Source organism: Procambarus clarkii, chromosome 7 (assembly GCF_040958095.1).
Source record: "Procambarus clarkii isolate CNS0578487 chromosome 7, FALCON_Pclarkii_2.0, whole genome shotgun sequence".
NCBI classification, from domain to species: domain Eukaryota; kingdom Metazoa; phylum Arthropoda; class Malacostraca; order Decapoda; family Cambaridae; genus Procambarus; species Procambarus clarkii.
The window spans coordinates 38,178,752-38,198,635 of record NC_091156.1 but is presented as its reverse complement, the minus strand read 5'-3'; positions in this window follow the sequence as shown (position 1 = coordinate 38,198,635).

The following is a 19,884-nucleotide window of genomic DNA, read 5'->3' as shown; positions in this document are numbered from 1 at the left end:
ATGGACCTCTTTCTCGTGGATCTCTTTCTCGTGGATCTCTTTCTCATGGACATCTTTCTCGTGGATCTCTTTCCCGTGGCTCTCTTTCTCATGGACCTCTTTCCCGTGAATCTGTTTCTCATGGACGATATTCTCGACTGTCTGCAGAATGCCCCCATCTTTACCCCCAGTACAGCCAGAAATACAATCTTTCTCATCCGCTCATTCAACTATTCAACCATCACACAAATCTCCCGTCTCACAACTCTCCCATCTCTCCCAACTCTCTCCCCATTCTGCATTTTCCTCCCTTTTCAATATGCACTAATACCTCCCCCCAATCTCTCCCTTCAAGGAATTTTACCTCTACCAATACCTCCACTTTCCAAGATAGCTGAACCCCTCCCCTCTCCCCCTCCTCCATCCCACTTCCCCTTCTCTCCCCATCACTTTCCCCTCTCTCACCCCCTACTCCACATCCTTGAATAACACTCAAACATAAAAACGAAAATTCAGATTCACCATTTAATAGGCTGGTGAGGAGCATTTGTATATGTACCTGGAGCTGAGAAATAATCTCATGTGAGATTTCACCTTCACTCTAGAGAATAATAATAATCTTTACGAGAAAAATTACATCACTTGCTCACCCTAATCTCGTCAGGAAATCAACGCAAATTAGGTCTTAAGACCTCAAATATCTATATTAAGAACAACATGGTAGTTAGCTTATAGCTACGACTCACCTACACACACGAGAACACTATATATATATATATATATATATATATATATATATATATATATATATATATATATATATATGCCTGGACGTTAATTAAAGTGCTGGCGTCTAAGTAGGTTAAGCAGACAGTCAATAGTGCCATTCACAGGCATTGTGCCCCCTCAACCCCAGTAGTCTCTTTAGTGCTGAAGGAAGGGAGAATGTCAGGGAGGGGAAGAAAAGGTAGTGGGAAGGAGGAAGATGGTGATAGGAAGACTGGCAGAGAGAGAGAGAGAGAGAGAGAGAGAGAGAGAGAGAGAGAGAGAGAGAGAGAGAGAGAGAGAGAGAGAGAGAGAGAGAGAGAGAGAGAGAGAGAGAGAGAGCGAGAGAGAGAGAGAGAGAGAGAGAGAGAGAGAGAGAGAGAGAGAGAGAGAGAGAGAGAGAGAGAGAGAGAGAAGGAAAACAGAAAGGTAAGACAAAACAAAGGAGACATGGAGTGAATGAAGGGTGAAGCTGAAAAAAAAGAGTATGGATGAACGCAAGAAAGAGAGAGAGAGAGGCAAAGGGGAAATGAGAGACGACAAAATAAAAGCAATCTGTGAAAATAAATCTCGAGACAGAGAAAAGCTACTAAACGAGTAAAAAGAACAACAGAGAAATACTATTAAATGATTGAGAGAGAGAGAGAGAGAGAGAGAGAGAGAGAGAGAGAGAGAGAGAGAGAGAGAGAGAGAGAGAGAGAGAGAGAGAGAGAGAGAGAGAGAGAGAGAGAGAGAGAGAGAGAGAGAGAGAGAGAGAAATAGAGACTTATTGAGCAAGAATACGCGACATTCCAGATAATGAGACATTCCAGATTAAAGATTATTTAAGATTAAAAATATATATTTGGATAATATTAAAATGATAAAAATTACAAAAGTATAATAACGATAACAAAATTATTAGCACAAGAAATATTTTTGAGCATAACAGACCATATTTTGTTCATTATAGCTATAGTTACCGTCATTATTGATGATATAGCTATAGTTACTGTCATTATTGATTGATATAGCTATAGTTACCGTCATTATTGATTGATATAGCTATAGTTACTGTCATTATTGATGATATAGCTATAGTTACCGTCATTATTGATTGATATAGCTATAGTTACCGTCATTATTGATTGATATAGCTATATTTACCGTCATTATTGATTGATATAGCTATAGTTACTGTCATTATTGATTGATATAGCTATAGTTACCGTCATTATTGATTGATATAGCTATAGTTACCGTCATTATTGATTGATATAGCTATATTTACCGTCATTATTGATTGATATAGCTATAGTTACCGTCATTATTGATTGATATAGCTATATTTACCGTCATTATTGATTGATATAGCTATAGTTACCGTCATTATTGATTGATATAGCTATAGTTACCGTCATTATTGATTGATATAGCTATATTTACCGTCATTATTGATTGATATAGCTATATTTACCGTCATTATTGATTGATATAGCTATATTTACCGTCATTATTGATTGATATAGCTATATTTACCGTCATTATTGATTGATATAGCTATAGTTACCGTCATTATTGATTGATATAGCTATATTTACCGTCATTATTGATTGATATAGCTATATTTACCGTCATTATTGATTGATATAGCTATAGTTACCGTCATTATTGATTGATATAGCTATAGTTACCGTCATTATTGATTGATATAGCTATATTTACCGTCATTATTGATTGATATAGCTATAGTTACCGTCATTATTGATTGATATAGCTATATTTACCGTCATTATTGATTGATATAGCTATAGTTACCGTCATTATTGATTGATATAGCTATAGTTACCGTCATTATTGATTGATATAGCTATAGTTACCGTCATTATTGAATGATTTAGCTATAGTTAGTCATTCTTGATTGATATAGCTATAGTTACCGTCATTATTGATTGATATAGATATTGTTACCGTCATTATTGATTGATATAGCTATAGTTACCGTCATTATTGATTGATATAGCTATTGTTACCGTCATTCTTGAATGGTATAGCTATAATTACTGTCATCCTTGAATGATATAGCTATAGTTACTGTCATTCTTGAATGATATAGATATAGTTACTGTCATCGTTGAATGATATAGCTATAGTTACTGTCATTCTTGAATGATATAGATATAGTTACTGTCATCGTTGAATGATATAGCTATAATTACTGTCATTCTTAATTGATATAGCTACAGTTACTGTCATTCTTGAATGATATAGCTATAGTTACTATCATTCTTGAATGATATAGATATAGTTACTGTCATCCTTGAATGATATAGCTACAGTTACTGTCATTCTTGAATGATATAACTATAATTACTGTCATTCTTCAATGATATAGATTACTGTCTATAGAATGATTACTATAGATTATAGAATGATTACTATAGATTATAGAATGATTACTATAGATTATAGAATGATTACTATAGATTATAGAATGATTACTATAGATTATAGAATGATTACTATAGATTACTATAGATTATAGAATGATTACTATAGATTACTATAGATTACTATAGATTATAGAATGATTACTGTAGATTATAGAATGATTACTATAGATTACTATAGATTATAGAATGATTACTATAGATTATAGAATGATTACTATAGATTATAGAATGATTACTATAGATTATAGAATGATTACTATAGATTACTATAGAATGATATAAGATTACTGTCATTTTTGAAAGAACAATTATTATTTGACTTTATGATTATGTTAAAATATTCTGAAAAAAAAGTTTTAGCATCATCTTGTCTCATCTCCGTCTGCCACAGATGTCCCCGAGGCCAGCATCAGCATCGAGGGGGGTGGCAGCCAAGGACGGGTGGCCAGCAAGATCGTCGGCGTGGGTGGCGTGGGCGGCGTGGGCGGGTTGCGGGCGGGGGACTCTGCCACCCTAACTTGCGCCGCCCGCGCTAACCCGCCCGCGTATAACTTCACCTTCTTGTTCAATGTGAGTTACTTTTTTGTTGTGTTACTTTGAGTCCTGGTGATCCGATCACTTTGTTTGGTGATTTAGTTTTGTGGATAATCCCTCACAGTTTTTTTTTTTTAACGGATTGTTTTGAGTTCGTAAAGAATGTGACGATTAGGTGAGAGTCTGTGGGGGGGGGGGGGGGGGATTGTGATATCATCCCACCTTTTGCATGATATCACTTAATATATTTGCTATATCGGTATGTTCCAGCCCTTGGAACACCCCGGAGGCAGCCAAAGGGAAAACTAATGACTTTTCCTTCCTTCCCCAAAAGCATGAAGCGATGAGTAACAATAACGTGGCTGAAGAATGTTGACCAGACCACACACACTAGAAGGTGAAGGCACGACGACGTTTCGGTCCGTCCTGGACCATTCTCAATCGACTTGAGAATGGTCCAGGACGGACCGAAACGTCGTCGTCCCTTTACTTTCTAGTGTGTGGTCTGGTCAACATGAAGCAGTGTGGTGTACGAAGCTAGTACTTCCCCTCTCCTTCCTGAGAACCGGTTGTCGAACATCCGTTCCCTGAATTCCCCTCTTCCACCCTTTCCCTTCCCCCGTCGAAGTGGTTGGGCACTATTCCTCCCCCGTCCAAATCCTTATCCTGACCCCTTCCAAGTGCTATATAGTCTTAATGGCTTGGCGCTTTCTTTTGATAATTTCCTCCCTCCTTCCCCGCCCTATCTCCACCCCCTTCCCCAACACTCGCTCCTTCTCTGATAGCTCCCCATTATATCCCTGGAACACGAGCTGTCAGATAGTTTACAACCAGGCCTTGAATTACGGCTGGGCGAACACGGTTGAACAGCTAAAGGATTGGTTCATTGAATTTCTGTGATATTGTGTAATCTTGGTGCTCTGGGATAACTGTTTGATGGGGTTCTGGGAGTTCTACTCCCCAAGCTCGGCCCGAAGCCAGGCTTGACTTGTTGAGCGCTTGGTCCACCAGGCTGTTGCTTGGAGCGGTCCGCAGGCGCACATACCCACCACAGCCGGTTGGTCTGTGAATCGTTCCTGCACTGGTTGATTTTTTGACTGTTAAACACTCATAAAAACTTGCCTGAAACTCAAGAGAACTCTTCCAGTCATCCGGGTTGAATGAGGGCTCGAACCGCTGACTCCAAGCTCACGCACTTTATTTCACGAAAACTCTTCTGAAACGCGTGAAAACTTTTCATCAAATCCTCGAAAACCTCCCTGACACTAAAGGAAACTTGCCTAAAACTCGTGAAAATACCTAGAGGTGAAAACTGGTCTCATATGATTGTAGGTTCGAATACCTTTTCATATGTAGATTAGTTTTAACTCCTTTTGAGTTCCACTGACCTTTTATTTATCCTATCTTTCTTATTATCTTAAGAGGCCATTCCACTCACCCACAAATCGTATGTCCAAACGTCTCAAGATACGTTCAATAACCAAAAAATGTTTTCCCAATGTTAGATCTTAACATTTAAGATGTGTTCCTTTGCAGACCGCAAACGAGAGAGTTTTGACCTTATCTTTTATCTTGAAAAGGCACGTACGACTCTACTGAGAGTGCCATATCTTACCCCAATTGCCTTCATTCGCCGACATTTCCTGCCCTTTCATTTGGCGTTTCTCCCTGCACTATATTTTAACGTTTTTAAAATAATAACTGTCACTAAATTGGGTTCCTTCAGCTGTCAAGAGCATGCCTTAACAGCAGTAAGAAATATCCGCGACATTTCGTAATTACTTTTACAATTTTAAAGAAAATGTTACATTTCTTTATTTTTTTTTTTGCACTCTTATATGTATAAATTATTTTTTTTATGGAAATTAAATCCATAACTAATTTCATATAAATTTGGAAAAAAACAAAAAATTAGCTTCTATTACAGAAAATGTATAATTAATTAGTTACTATTACAGAAAATAAATAATTAATCAATTACAATTACAAAACATGCAGGATTCATTAGTTAGAGTTTCAGAAAAACATAATTTATTTCAGTTTACTGTTTGAGTAAAAGCCTAATTAGTTAAAAAAATCATAAAATGCTTAATTGATTGGTTAAAGTACAAAATATTAACAATTTCAACTTCAAATACAATAAAATTTATCTCAGTTACAAGACAGCAGCTTTGGCCACAATAATAATACTAGTCGTAGACTTTGGGGAATAATTTTTTGTATCTGATTTATTTATTTTTGTGGCTATTTTCGATAGGCCTGTTGTGTTACGTGAATTATTTCCGTTGGTCCATGAAGTGTGAGCTGGGGAGAGGGTAGGTAGAGAGCCTTCGGCTTTTTTCCTCTTGATTTCGTCTGTAGAGAGAGAGATTAGTAGATGATTTCGAAATATAACCTCTCTTCTTGGATCTATTTAGTTTTTCCTATGTAATGGTTTTCTCTTTATCCTCCTCATCTCTCTCCATTAATCTCAAATCGTTCGCTCTCTGTCTCTTTCCCTTCCGCGACTCTCTCTGTCTCTCTGTCTCTCTATCTCCTTCTCTCTCTATATATATCTTTTGTCATCCTTACTTATTCCCTGCAATGCAATGTATTATTACGACCAGGAGTTAGGTCGAAATTCATTGTAAAAAGAATCGTGAATGAATCCTTGTTTATTTAAAGTCAGTAATTGTTATCTTGTTAAAACGTACATATACAGCTGATGTTAGCCTCGGGAGACATTCGTTGTGAGGTCAATACTATCTCCCTCCCAATTAACACGGAGTCTCTTCCATTTGATGTCATCATTGTCCTGTCTTCACATTCATCTTTTATAACTTTTCCTTTGCTGGCAAGAAACTTTAGCAGTGACTCATTACACTGCTCTTCAAGTGAGGCAGCATCCTTTTCTTTACCGCCTTCTTCATCCTTGTGTAGTCTTGTCTTATTTCTTGCAACATCTGCAAACACTGAATGGCAGGAGTCAATTTTTCTCTTGGAGATCATTCACATAAATCAGGAATGGAACTGAGCCCAAATACAATATGTATATTTTCTTCAAACATGACTGATTACTATCTTATGTAATTCTATCAATTGTATGAAACAGTTGTTGTTGTTGTTGTTCCTGGATCCAAATTATGATTCTGGCGTTGTTTCATTTTAATTGAATAGATGTCTTCCAGTTTTCTTGTAGCCTCGTCTTCCGTGACTGCTTGAATACCTTCTTAAGTGCCTACACGGAGATTCACGACTTTATTAGTATAGGCGGTGATGTCTTGAGTCCAACTCCAACAAGTCCATATTAATGTTGTGTCTGTTAATCTCAAAGAATTCCAGTTTTGCTTCGTTCGACATATTCCGTCTCAGTTCAGGGAACTTTCCTTTCTCTAATATGACGATTTCTTGGAGTTATCTGTGTGTATTCTCGCCAACTTTACCATTCTGCGCACACATCCTTATTTTCATCACGTATTCCTTTGATATTTACTGTCATTGTGTGTGACTAGTGAGCAGTTTGAATCTTCACGTTATCTTCTTAACTATTCTCTAAATCTTACTCCTCAATCTAACGTAATTATTCCGGCCCTCTCATGTATGCTTCACCGGGTTAAATACTGACGAGTATGGATAGTAACTGGATGGGAACCTAAGTGGATGAAAATTGTTTTTCATTCATGGCGATTCATTTTGTATTTGTTGAGATGTTACGGCTGGTAAGTTACATGGACAAGAATGTGTGCGTGTTCATGGGTGGACCCAGATGCTTGGGGGGGGGGGGGGGGGCGGGGCCCTCACACTTTACTAGGTGATTAGTGACTGAACTGCGAGAGCCAAAGGGTTGATGAGGGTCATCCCGGCGACTCCTATCAAGTGTGAAATGTGGGTTTGCTTTTGACCGAACCACACACACAAGAAATTGAAGAGACGACGACGTTTCGGTCCGTCCTGGACCATTATGTAGTCGATTGTGATAATGACAATCGACTACATGATTATCTTGAGTTGATTTCGGGGCTTTAGTGTCCCCGCGGCCCGGTCCTTGATCAGGCCTCCACCCCCAGGAAGCAGCCCGTGACAGCTGACTAACACCCAGGTACCTATTTACTGCTAGGTAACAGGGGCATTCAGGGTGAAAGAAACTTTGCCCATTTCTTTCCGCCTCGTGCGGGAATCGAACCCGCGCCACAGAATTACGAGTCCTGCGCGCTATCCACCAGGCTACGAGGCCCCTCCTCGATCCAAATTATGATTCTGGCGTTGTTTCATTTTAATTGAATAGATGTCTTCCAGTTTTCTTGAAGCCTCGTCTTCAGTGACTGCTTGAATACCTTCTTAAGTGCCTACACGGAGATTCACGACTTTATGATGGTCGTCGTCACTTCAATTTGTAGTGTTTGGTTTGGTCGACCTTTTTCAGCCACGTTATTGTGACTCAACATCTGTATATATTATATATATATATATATATATATATATATATATATATATATATATATATATATATATATATATATATATATACATATATATATATATATATATATATATATATATATATATTTTATTAAATATTTACCGAAAAAGTAAGATTAATAATTCTAACACGAATTTTCTCAATCTTTCGTACATTATGCTTCACTGTTGGAGGTGAATACAGTGGAGGTGAATATCCATTGTTTCGTGTTCTGTCTTGTGTTGATACTTTTAATACCCTATTAATATCCTCTAATGCCACATCATCCTTCCCACCTTACTCAAATGTAATGCCACATCACCCTTCCCACCTCACTCAAATGTAGATATAAAATCAGGGAAACGCAAGTTCTAATCAGTTGTGTATTTGTGAAGTCTTTGAAAATGTAATAAGTTTTACGAAACGCGCCCGTGTCGCGTCAGACTAGAAATAAAAATGAATTTTGGAGAAGTGATTTTTGATTTACCTCCAACAGTGAAGCATAATGTACGAAAGATTGAGAAAATTCGTGTTAGAATTATTAATCTTACTTTTTCGGTCATATTTAATAAAATATGTCTACAGGAAAGACTGCTACCAAAATATACTAATATATATATATATATATATATATATATATATATATATATATATATATATATATATATATATATATATATATGCATATATATATATGTATATATATATATAAATATATATATATATATATATATATATATATATATATATATATATATATATATATATATATATATATATATATATATATATATAGTCTAATAGGGGGTATAGGTGTTGTGTTAGTTGTCTCTTCAGAGGTTGCATGGCGTACGCCATGCAATATATATATATTGCATAACGTACGCCATGCAACCTCTGAAGAGACAACTAACACAACACCTATACCCCCTATTAGACTATTTTACAGGAACTTCTTTTCCACAGCCCATAAAGCGGAGGAAAGGGTCCTGAAAGATATTGTCAGTAGAAACGTTATCCCTACAGACAAAAATCAGAAGATACAACTGACGATTTACTATAAAACCAGAAAACGGCCAGCCTACTCATGAGAAACTCTCCAGACACAAAGCAGAACGCTTTAAAAGAGACCAACGTCGTCTATGCCTTCAAATGCCCTCTTGGGGACTGTAAGCCTAAAAAAAAAAGTATATAGGCAAGACAACAACATCTCTATCCAGGCGTTTAACGATGCATAAGCAACAGGGCTCCATTAAGGAACATATAATCTCTTCCCACAAACAAACCATCACCAGAGAAATCTTAGCAAACAACACAGAAATCATCGATAGATACAGCGATAGCAGATGGCTTGACGTCTGCGAGGCACTACATATCAAGAAGTCAACACCAGCAATCAACAGCCAATTAATGCACAACTATATTCTACCCACTTCAAGACTCCGCTCCAATATAGAAGCATCAAGAAATATGGACCAATAGGCTTTCTACAATTACTTCCATTCAATACCCATTGTTTCGTGTTCTGTCTTGTGTTTGAATTTAATACCCATTCAATACCCATTGTTGAAAGTTTGTTTTCACCTCATCCACCTCACCCAAATGTAGATATAAACTCGAAAATGTGTAAGCTCTATTCAGTTTCAGTTGTGTGTTTGTAAACTAAAGTCTTTGAAAATGTAATAAGTTTTACGAAATGCACTCAAGTGTCGCGTCAGACTAGAAATAAAAATGAATTTTGGAGAATTGATCTTTGAATTACCATCAACAGTGAAAAGAAATGTAAGAAAGATAGAGAAAATTCGTGTTAGAATTATTAATCTTACTTTTTCGGTCATATTTAATAATATATGTCTACAGGAAAGGCTGCTACCAAAATATACTAATATATATATATATATATATATATATATATATATATATATATATATATATATATATATATATATATATATATATATATATATATATATATATATATATATATGTCGTACCTAGTAGCCAGAATGCACTTTTCAGCCTACTATGCAAAGCCCGATTTGCCTAATAAGCCAAGTTTTCCTGAATTAATATATTTTCTCTAATTTTTTTCTTACGAAATGATAAAGCTGCCCATTTCATTATGTATGAGATCAATTTTTTTTATTGGAGTTAAAATTAACGTAGATATATGACCGAACCTAACCAACCCTACCTAACCTAACCTAACCTATCTTTATAGGTAAGGTTAGGTTAGGTAGCCGAAAAAGTTATGTTAGGTTAGGTTAGGTAGGTTAGGTAGACGAAAAACAATTAATTCATGAAAACTTGGCTTACTATGCAAATCGGGCCTTGCATAGTAGGCTGAGAAGTGCGTTCTGGCTATTAGGTACGACATATATATATATATATATATATATATATATATAGTTATATAAATATATATATATATATATAGTTAGTATATAAAATATACTAACTAAAATATATATATATGTATATATATATATATATATATATATATATATATATATATATATATATATATATATATATATATATATATACATACATACATACAATACATACATATATATATATATATATATATATATATATATATATATATATATATATATATATATATATATACATATATATATATATATATATATATATATATATATATATATATATATATATATATATACATATATATATTTTTTTTTTTAATTAAATTATATGGAAGGGAGTACCACCTCTAGCTGTAAGAAGGGGGACCCATAGCCTCGGAGGAAACCACGCATAACGCATTAGAGAGAATGTTTAGATCCCTTCCAATACAGTTTCTGTGTGCTTTTCTCCTACCACCCCCTTCCTTTTTAATTTTTTGTGCTTTATTATGCATTTGATGGTTACAAGATATACATGGGTTGATTCAAAAATAATAATGCAAAAAGGTGCTTAAAGGTTATGGATCTCTTGAAAAACACAACAATGGGAAACATTGATGAATGTCACAGACGGGTTCGATCATTGTTGCTAGTCAAACACTTCTTCGAATTCCTCTGAAGTTGGACTAGTGCCCAAGATGCAACAGGCATTTCCCCTCTGAATCGCAACACTGAGGCGCTGGAACAAGAAACTTTTTGCTCTCTGGTCTTTTGTAGCGCTGATCAATTTGTCCCTCAATTCCTTCAGGAACTTCAATGCACATTTTCCCACGAACCGAGGGTTTCCGAGCCGATCGGAACAAAGCTGTGGCAGTGTGCTAGACCTCTGTATTTAATAATTTTCTGCGATTCCCTGAAACAAGCAGCACCACCGCTTTCACGTGTGCTGTAGTGGAGGTAGGTACTGGCCAGTGTGGCAGCGCACGTGTAGTCCCATACCACTTGCTTACCATCCTTCCAAGGTAGCAAGGTGACCCCATCAGGACACTTCTGAGGGTCGTTAGGTCTGGATAAGTGTCGTTCTCTTTGTGCCGGGCAGCGGGCTGTGGCGAGGCTCCTCTTAATGATGTCGTTGACTTCTTCATGTCTTGCAATTTTACCCTGTGATTTACGACATACCAGACCATGACGACCATATTGGTCTGCCATCGCAGTTCCGCAGATGCACCTATGTTCGGTGAGGATGGGGGCGGCAAGGCGAAGGGCAACTCCAATGCGGAGAGCGTCATCACTGAGGCGAGTTCCCAGGGCTGCATTGGGCACAGCAAATAGAAAATCCCCGGCGTGGGGTGCTGTTACCGCTAGGAGGCGGGCTTTGTTTTCAGCATCAGCATTGTCAATCATTGCTGTGACAGTCTTTTCCATTATGGGGCTATCCCAGTGGGCCTGCTTGTGGTCTTTTGGGACTTGTGGTCGGGGTTGAGGGTGTGCAATGGTGTCCCATTGTCTGGCTGCTTCGATGAACGTTTGATCATGAGTTCCTGCTGTCTCTCTCATACGCTCTGGTAGGATCTGCCCTATCAATTCGTTGGCTGCTGTACATGAGGATAAGAATGCTGGAAGTGCTACCTCAGTTGCCTTTCGTATGCCTATCCCTCCAAATCTCACTGGTAGTGTTGCTTGGTCCCACTGACTGTCATCTAAATCTAGGTTGAGCGCCTTCCTGAATATTGACCTGAGGAGCTCATCATATTGATGTTGAAGTGGGTTGCCAAAAGTTGGTGCACACCTTAAGAAGTATGTTAGCCTGGGCAAGGTAAGGCACTTTGTGAGAAGGTAGAGGGCATCGTGGGAGTCCAAGTCCCCAATTCTCTCTTCCATCCTCTTTAGGTCTCTAAACTTTTCGTCAAGGACTGCAGCAATGGCATTGTGGCCCAGAGGTGCTCCGAGTAGTGTGCTGTCGGTAGGTTTAACGACTGAGGCTTCTGGTAAAACTGATTTCACTGCTCTAATGATTACTTCACTGGATGCAATAATTTCGCACTTGGAGGGGTTAAGAACGAGACCCATGGACTCCCCCCATGTCTTCACCAGCTGTAGGTCTTCTAGCAGGGAATCTTGTGTGCCTGCCAGAGTGCCATCATCCAGGAACCAGATGTTGAGCTCACTGGACAGTCTGGTTGTAATTTCTCGAACCGCTATGCAAAAGAGGAACGGTGCAAGTGGGTCACCCTGTTGAATTCCCTCTGCTGAGGTGACTTCATGTTTGCCAAACAGGAGGGTTGAGTCTTTGCTGTAGCCTGCTGACACAAACGGGAGAATGCTTCGGCAATGTTCCTGGACTGCAGTGAGGATTGCTTCCCTTTTGACCGAGTTGAAAACGTTTTTAAAATCTAATTTTACTACTGCCTGGTCTTCAGTAAGAGAGCTAATGTAGGCTCGTGCAGCATGAGCCGCTGCTTCACAGCCTTGGCGGACTCCAAACCCCAGCTGGTTGGGTTGCAGCATGGTGGCCGCTTCCATTCGGATACTTCTGACAGCAGCCCTTGCAACTAGGCGGCGAAGGGTATTACCAACGGCAATGGGTCTGATCCCTCCCCCCTTCTTTTTCAGGGCACATAGGGATGCACCAAAGAAGAATGGTTTGATTTCATCAGGGATTAACCCGGCGAGGCAGTTGTTGACAAACGTTGTGATTTCTGTCAGGAGCGCTTCTGCAGCTGGGCCAAGAACAGGGTTCACCATTTCCTTCACATGTTGAGGTCTTACCCCTGTGTAGCCTCCTGAGGAGCCCGGGGGAAATGAAACGATAGCTTTATAAACCTCTGACTCCCGGAGGACGAGAGGTTCCTGGTTAGGGGGGAGCCTGACCTGTGGGGGAGGTCCACCTACGGCCCTGAGGGGGTGTTTTTCTCTCAGTGCTTGGGCTGTGGTTTCATCCCTGGGCAAAATTTTGTCCTCACTTGTGATCAACCTGAGTGCCCCGACTGTATTGCCCTCTTCAATTTTCTTGCTGACTTGGGTACCTAATTTTCTGTTGTCGCTGATTGTCGTACTTGGTCGGCCTCGGCGGTGTTTGGTGTGTTTGGGGAGGCGGACTAGGTTGTCAGCCCTAGGAAAATCCCTAATTGCTTTATTGACTGATGAGGCCAGTGTCTTGCCTCCTCTGTCTGGTACACCTAAGCATGCATTGCCAAAAAGTAGCAGATTGTGCCAGGCTTTGATGGTATCAGGTGCATCAAGGTTATTTGACCCTCTGTTGACTTTTGCGATGAGGTCCGTGTATTTCCCGGCAGCAAATGGGCGAGAGGCCTTTGGGATGTGGGTGAGTGTCCTGGTTGACGTTGCTTTAATTGCCTCTAGCAGGTCGTCTGTTGCAATGTAATCTGTTGCGATTTGTACTGGTGCAACAGGCTCCTGAGTGCTGCCTCCTCCCACGGGAGGCCTCCCTGACCCAGGACAGTCGCCATGCTGGCGTATGACTCTGGAGACCGAGTTGATGCTGATGTTGCTCCCACAAACACTGCAGGTGCCTCTCCTTTGATTGGCTTCGGGAGGGGTGAGCTGACTGGTAGCGGCTTCTTCTGCCATCCCCTTAGGTAATGTGACTGTCACCTTGCACTGGAGTATTTGTCTCTCCCTCCCGGCTGGGGGGGACGAGGTTGTCCCCTATACTATGCGTCATGTCTGGGCAGATGTCTGGGGTGGGTGGGCTCGTGGAGGTGGTGGGGATGGGGGGGTTGGGAGGCTGCGCTGGCCCGGTCTGGGAGGAGGGCCAGGGAGGGGAAGACACTGCACCTCACGAAGGGGGGTGGGGAGACACTCCCCACCAGAGGGATATATATATATATTGTGACGATAATCTCCTTCAAGAGATTGAGCCTGCTCTTCCCTCCACAATTACGTCGTTGAAATTATATAAAACTACTATGGAAGAAATGTCCAACAACGACAACAACATCTCCAAGGTTTGCCAGAGCGCAAAACGTTGCAGCCAGAGACACCTGTTCAGACTCAAACCGCCAAACTACCTGTTGATCACTACCGGCTCCGCTGATTGGTCGCCGGCCGGGCTGCAACTGCACTCCACCCCCCCATACTACTTGATGTCTGGGGTCGCCACGACCTCAGACCTCAGAATATTCTGTGCTCTCGCAGTTATCACTCCTCCCGGCTAGACGTTAGCGTGTACTGAGAGAGGTGGTAGCTTAAAGCCAATATTCCAGCACCTCCCTTTAATTTTGTGTTGCACTTCTTGTTATTTTATCTTAACATAACTTTTCATTGTGTCATTTAATTATTCTTATTATTTTGATTGATTGATTTTATTTTAAGAATTTGTTTGTCCATTTTTTCATGTTTTGATTTATTTAACGTAATTAAAATTTCATTGTTAAAGTTTACTTGTGTTTTGTGTGTCTTCTCCTTACCTTACCACAGACGAAGTTCCAGTTTTTCTATTTTTTTTTATAACTATGTGACGAGGCCATACCCCTAGCCTCAAACAGCCGAACACCAACGCGTTACCGTCACAAGTTATATGGGGGCCTGTCCTAGGAGCTTCACTCAGGTACTGGTGCCAAGTGGTAATTTATGGTAAGCGTATTTAACTTTGTTAACGTAGCTTTACTATTTTTCATATTCAATTTCATTTTTTATAAGGTGCGGTGTATTGTGCATTACGAGAGTAACATATGGTGAAGGTGAGACAACTTTGGATTACGTGGTGACTGTAGGCCGCAGTCATACTCTTAATTGGTCATCTCTCCCTCCTTGTTATTACTCGTGTTTACCATCTTTGTCCCTTGAATATTTCTCATTTTGACAGATCATCATATTGGTACCCTGGTACTGTGGTCTGCCCCGGGTCAAGAGTACCCAATCTTCTGCAATCTGACTGTAGGAGGACAAAGAGGGCCATAGTTCCTCTAGCTCGAACTTTAGTTGCTGAATTGGGACCTCAGCAGCAGTTCTCGTCACCAGTTGACACCTCGCACCCCTACACGTCAGTCAGAGATGATGATACATACAACGGTAGGGAATTAGCTTATTTTTTCAGAGCACAAAAGTTCGCTAATTCTGTAAGTATCATATTAAATTCAGTAGGAAAAACTTGCTTTATGTCCTATAGAGACGTGGCAAGGTATGCCTACATCCTTGGACTACCAATTTTACTTTTGAAGCATTTAACTGTTTCATTTGTTTTCGAAACTCTGTTTCATTTGTTAGTAGGATTTTCTTGCCCTTATCCTCTTACATGAGTACCGGGTACAAGATTTCCTGCGCCCTTGATTTAATTTAATCATTTAATATCTTTTTCTTAACTTTAATTGTTAAAGATCTCACAGGATAGGTATCAGTTGCCACGTTGTCCTGTTTCTGACATTCACTATTGAATATTCGTGTACCTTTATTTGCTAATTTCACCATGTTTCGTCTCCAAGCTTTCCGTACAAATCCAGCAGGTGAAATAGGGACTTTAAGTCGTGCCAAGAGGACTGAATTACAAACTCTTGCACATGAGTATCAACTAGAAGTTCCCTACCAAGCCAACAAAAATGACCTACACAACCTGTTGCTGGATTACTATTTAGAGCAAGGTAAGATAGACTCTGAAACTCATGAAACTTACTATATTGCAGAAAAAACTGATTTGGCAACGCTGAAACTCAAGCTAGAGCTGGCCAAGATTGAAGAACGAACAGCTGCCATACGGAGGGACGAACAAGAACGCGAGGCTGCCTTGAGGAGAGAAGAACAAGAACGTGAGATTGCCTTACTCCAGGAGCGGGAACGCGTACGGCTTGAAACAAAACGACGCGAGTTAGAGATGCAACGCGAACATGACAAGCAACAAGCGACTCTGGCTCTAGAGTGTCGTCAACGGGAATACACGTTGGAAACTTCACACCTCGCTCAACGCCAGCAAGCTACTGCCAATCTTTCCGTCAGTTTTAATATATCACATGCAAGTAAGTTAATGCCATCCTTTGTAGAAGCAGAAGTTGATGTGTTTTTCACCACCTTTGAAACTCTTGCTAATCAACTCAGTTGGCCTGTCGACCAATGGGCCACACTTCTCAGAGTCCATCTTACAGGTAGAGCTGCAGTCACACTCAGTACTTTGGCGTCTGAGAATGACTACCACACTCTGAAACAAGCAGTGTTGCACGCCTACCTACTTTCCACCGAAAGTTATAGAAGGAAATTCCGTGACCACCTGAAGGCAAGTACCACTACCTTCCTCGAGTTTGCTAACACGAAACGGAGGTATTTCATGAAATGGCTGGAAGCAGCACATGTCTCTACTTTTACAGAACTCGTCAACCTGATGCTTGTTGAAGAATTCTTGAGACGTGTGCCGCCTCCTGTCCGCCTCTACTTAGCAGATAAAGAAGAAACCGACTACCTGAAGTGTGCTAAGTCGGCTGACACTTACAGCCTCATCCACCGGCTGACACCTGAACCATCCTCCAGTAAGAAGTCGTGGTACAGTTACGAGAAGGTGAGCCCCGATCAAGCTGGTTCACAACTGTACTGCAAGTATTGTAGACTCTATGGACATACCATAGACAAGTGTCGTAAGTCTCAATACAAGGGAACCACTGACCAACAAAAACCCAAACCAACTCCTCCTAAGTCTGGTAAGCCTGTGATGAATGTTGGTGTTGATGTTAATGATCTTTCTCTTTTCAGTAACCACCTGTATACTGGAACTGTCTCTGCCAACGGTTCAAATCCGGAGGGACGTTGCAAATTGAAGATCTTGAGGGACACAGCGGCTCTACAATCGATCATCTTGAAGTCGGCTGTGCCCAACATCGTCTACACCGGAGAAACTGTCTTCATCACTGACCTCACTGCTACCACTCCATACCCTCTCGCCAGAGTCCACCTGGATTGTCCCTACGTGAACGGGGAAGTCCAAGTCGCCGTCAGGGAAAAGCCTTTTCCCATGCCTGGAGTGCAACTTCTCCTAGGCAACGACTTGGCAGAAGACCTGCAACCGACCAACCTGATCGTCATGGACAAACCCCAGGTGTGTAACTCTGTGCCAATAAACCCTATTCTAGAGTATGTTCCAGCAGAGGTTCAAGAGAGTGATGAAGTTTCTCCTCCGGTTCTCGTGACCACCCGTGCACAAGCCGCACGTCCACAGCCAGCTGACTCTACTGCTACCGCTGTCCCTCAAGACCCTCAGAAACTCCCCCCGCATCTGACCAAGTTGGAGTTCCGTAAGTTGCAGAGGGAAGATCTTACTTTAACACCATTGTTTTTCCAGGCTGAGACTCAACCCGACAGTATTCCTGGGTTCTTCCTAGAGAACGACTTACTCTACCGCACATATAGACCCAGTAAACTGAAGGAGGAGGACGATTGGGCCAACATCGAACAACTTGTGATTCCCACCAGCCTGCGGCCCACTATTCTACACCTGGCCCATGGAGCGTTCTCCCACTACGGCTTCAACAAGACTTACCATGGGATTCGTCAAGACTACTACTGGCCAGGTATGGTAAATAACGTCAAACAGTACGTAAAACAGTGTCATACATGTCAGATGGCAGGCAAACCGAACATCTCCATTCCCAGAGCGCCACTGATTCCCATACAGGTGCCTGCGGAACCTTTCCACAGACTCATAATAGACTGTGTTGGTCCTTTACCTCGGACCAGTTCAGGTAACGCCTACATCCTAACCATCCTGTGTCCTACCACCAGATTTCCCATAGCAGTTCCAGTGAAGAACATCACGGCTGCTACGGTTATAAAACATCTATTGAAGATCTTCACTCAATACGGATTTCCCAGGGAGATTCAAAGTGACTGTGGTACCAACTTCACCAGTGATCTCTTCAAAAGGACACTGGAGGAGTTCAACATCAAACAGGTATTGTCCAGCCCCTATCATCCTGCTTCACAGGGTTCTCTTGAACGTAGTCATCAGACCATCAAAGCACTCTTGAAAAAGTTTTGTAGTGAAACCTCGAAGGATTGGGATAAGCAGATTGACCTAATAATGTGTATTTTCAGAAGTCTCCCCAATGAGTCCCTAGGAGTATCTCCTTATGAGATGCTCTACGGCCGTAAGTGCCGTACTCCCCTTAAGGCTTTCAAAGACTCTCTCCGAGATGCCACCTTCAGTGAGCATCAGAATGTGCCCCAGTTTCTTCAAAACCTTCAACACATTCTAGAGAGAGTCCACCGCTTTGCCCATGATAATCTATTGAAAGCCCAGGTGAGAATGAAGACTCATTACGACCAGACCAGCAAAGTAAGAAAATTCAAGCCGGGAGACTTCGTCCTTGCCTACTTCCCTATCCCAGGTTCACCTTTACAAAACAGGTTTTCAGGACCCTACTGCGTCAAAGAGTGCAGGAATAATAACAACTACGTAATAGAGACTCCAGATAGGCGGCGGAAGACCCAGCTGTGCCACGTCAACCTCCTGAAGCAATATAATGGTACTCCTCCCACTGTCCTGACTAATTATTCCACTTTCACAGAACCCTACATCCACAGTGAGACCATCCCAGCTTCTCCTCCCGAAAGCACTGACAAGGAGTCAGCGCTTTCTAATTCCAAAATCCTTAATGATCTTCCCAAATGCTTTCAGGATAATAATCGTGCTCCTTTGCCCTCTTCTAATTCCACTCTCACCTCGTCAGATAAGCCCTTCATCCTCCATGTCGACGCCAATGGTACCGACGTGGGTGGTGTCGTGATGCAGCAACGAGGCGAGAAGAATACACCTGTCAGCGACTACTGCTACAAGGAACTACGGAACAATTGGCAAGGAGCTACTCTTCTTCATCCTGAAGCTTCAGCACTTCCCTCCACACCTGAAAAGTGCTCGGTCCACCATCAATACGGACCACACCACCCTACACCTCCTACAGCACGCCCACTTCTCATCTCAACGTCTTCTACTATGGGCTTGCTACCTGCAGAAATTCAACCTGGAGACACGCTATACCAAGAGTCTGACAACATCTTAGCCCATGATCTCTCCAGAGTTTATGAAGTAGAAGCAACTTCATCTAATACTCCACCACATAACGACGTACTTCTTCCAGAACCGCAGGCTTCGGGGGAGAGTTGTGACGATAATCTCCTTCAAGAGATTGAGCCTGCTCTTCCCTCCACAATTACGTCGTTGAAATTATATAAAACTACTATGGAAGAAATGTCCAACAACGACAACAACATCTCCAAGGTTTGCCAGAGCGCAAAACGTTGCAGCCAGAGACACCTGTTCAGACTCAAACCGCCAAACTACCTGTTGATCGCTACCGGCTCCGCTGATTGGTCGCCGGCCGGACTGCAACTGCACTCCACCCCCCCATACTACTTGATGTCTGGG